General features: G+C 37.6%; 1 non-coding gene across 1 annotated transcript; it reads right to left on the bottom strand.

The window, feature by feature from the left end:
• Positions 1 to 2,178: 2,178 nt before the first annotated feature.
• On the bottom strand, positions 2,179 to 2,285 carry LOC111917368 (small nucleolar RNA R71). The gene has a single exon (XR_002858867.1). It is a non-coding gene; the product is annotated as a small nucleolar RNA R71 (small nucleolar RNA).
• Between the last annotated feature and the right edge of the window lie 553 nt (positions 2,286 to 2,838).

Raw genomic sequence — 2,838 nt, 5'->3', positions numbered from 1 at the left:
AAATCCTGAAGGACTAGGCAAGTCTGAATGACTACCTGAAGAGGACTCACTAATGTTCCCAAAGCAAAACAAAAAGTCCTTGCCGTACACGGACTCTATAGAGGGGACTCAGCGAGTCGGTTACCTACTCGATGAGTAGAACCTGTTTTCTGAAATCTATAAATAGATGTCAAATTCCCGAATTCAGGCTCTATCTGGAAATCCTTGGGGAATTACTTTGCCACTAAGAAGGTATCTGGCCCTCTGGAAATCATGAGAGAAACCCTAATCTTCAATTCTAGGGAGATTCAAGGCAACATAAGTTTACTTTTCACTTTATTCCTTAATTGAACTATGGTTGAATTGTTAGACTTCGTTTTTGGATGTTATATGCTGTAATTATGAACCAAATCATATAGTTTCTATTTAGGGTAGATAAGTTTAGAACTATGGATTGATTTATGGTTGGATTAATTGTTTATTGGTGAATTTTGTTAAATTAATCTTGTTTAAGAACCTTATGCATTAACCTTAACTATTTTCTATTAATTGACAAGTAATTAAGCTGTATGAACATCTATTAATTGGTTACCTCATGTGATTTATGTGAAAACATTGTTATGTGCCTAGGAATAGTGAATGTGAAACTAGGGTTAACTAGAAAATCAGTAAATTAATGTGTGAGCTTGTATGATAAGCATTCAACAAGAGGTTAATTGAATTATTAACTTGATTAGCTAATTACAATTCTTATTTAACCCGAATAATTAAGCTAGGAAATTCTTTAGTTAATCACTTGATGACTGCTTAAATTATTTTATTTTCTAAGGATTGGTAATAGAGAATGTGAATCTAATCACTTTAGTCGGTAACCAATAACAATTAATCCATTGCACTTGCCATAAAATCAACCATAGGAGTAAATGAATCGAACCTAAACATAAACCTTTTATTATTGAATTTAGTTGGTTTTTACTTCTTTAAAGTTGTTAGTTACTTAAATTGCATGTTAGTTAGTGTGTTAAAGTTTCTAGTTTTGAAAAACTAGAGAAAACCTTTTACTTTTATTACTTGTTTAGTTAATTCTAGTTACTAGTTTAATTTTCGTTCCTTGAGTTCGATACCCTACTTGCTCAACTATACCACTAATAGACATGTTCACTACCTTTGTGTGTTTAAATTACATCTTAAAAGTAGGACTAAAACCAGTACATTTATATACACATCAAGTTTTTGGCGCCGTTGTCGGGGAACGGTTCAAAAATTAGTTCTTATTTCTAGTGTTATCGATCGTTTATGTGAGGTCTATCTTGCACAAAGTTACTGCTCTAGTAATTTAGCTATTAGGTTATGTTATGATTTTCTATATTTCTAGATTTTTTGTTAAATCTTTTTTTCTATTTTAGTCTTGAACTCGCCGAGTGCAATCGAGGCTACTCAACGAGTCCACAACTGATTTTCAGTTTCGTTTTTTGTTTTTTGTCGCGTGTTTCTTGTTTTGATTGCAGGTATCATATGACCCGAGGATCCAACACTCCTTTGGTTCCTCCATTTGAAGACCCGGAATCCGCTCTTAGAAAGAACAAAGACAAAACTATTGAAACCACTAACCCGCCAAAGAAATCACCTTTCAAGGACCTTAAATCAGTCTTTGGAAAGAAGAAAAACAAGAAGGCAGGTGAGTCTAATAGTCAAAAGAGCGAAGAAAGCAAGTTGGAGAGTTTTGAAGATAATAAAAAAGAAGCTAAATTCGAGTAGGACTACAAATCCGAATACGAAGAAGGAAGCAACCTAGAAGGAGAACCCGACAACATCATGGCGAACATCGATGAAGTCTCCATTGGCGAAAGGAAGAAAAGAATATGTGATGATACCGGCCCAGGACTCTTGCAACCCGCAATTCCTGCAACTGCCACTTTTGAACATAAGGTCCACATACTTCCTCAACTTAAGGAGATCCCATTCTACGGGAATGATCATGAAGACGCACACAAGCATTTAGACAAGGTCAACGACGTAGCCGACTACTTCAATGTTCCTAATGTACCTCGCGACACAATTTTACTTCGTATGCTACCGGTCACATTTAAGGGGGGTGCGAAAGATTAGCTGAAATCACTCCCTCCAGGATCCATCACAACTTGGGCTAAAATGAAAGAAGAATTTATAGGCCAGTTTTTCCCTCCCTCAAACATAGCCAAGTTGAAGAAAGCCATAGCCAATTTTGAAAAACAATTTGGAGATTCACTTTATGATGCATGGGAGAGATACAAGGGCTTACTAAGGAACTGCCCACATCATGATCTCAACAGTCAACAAGAAGTCTCCATTTTCTATGATGGAGTCAATGTAACAACTAGGCAGCTCCTTGATTCGCAAGGACCTCTCACAAAGAAACCTCCCCCGGTGATAAAAGAGCTAATTGAAGAATTCTCTAAGCACTCTAGATAATATCATAACCCATTGAATGACCTAACTGGAGAGGCGGTGAATTCTATTACTGATGACATGGCAGCAATGATGGCAAAATTGGAAAGCATGGACCGAAGACTGACTAATATGGACTAATCCATCCATGCCATTAGAGTGGGCACTACTAGAAAAACAGCCTTTTACGACGCTCATTGCGCGTCGTAAAAGGCTCAGACGACGCGCAAATGCGTGTCAAGGAAGGCCCTGTCATAAAGAGAGACGACGCGCTTTTGCGCGTCATCTATAGACGACGCGTATTTACGACACTCATTTACGACGCACAATTACGACGCGCGTTTACGACACGCAATGCGTATCAAGGAAGGACCTGTCATAAAGGAAGACGACATGCATTCGCGTGTCGTAACCTTACGACGCGCATGTTAT

The sequence above is a fragment of the Lactuca sativa genome, chromosome 2 (assembly GCF_002870075.4).
Source record: "Lactuca sativa cultivar Salinas chromosome 2, Lsat_Salinas_v11, whole genome shotgun sequence".
NCBI classification, from domain to species: Eukaryota; Viridiplantae; Streptophyta; class Magnoliopsida; order Asterales; family Asteraceae; genus Lactuca; species Lactuca sativa.
Note: the sequence above shows the minus strand (reverse complement) of the source record. Positions and strands in the feature narration are given on the sequence as shown.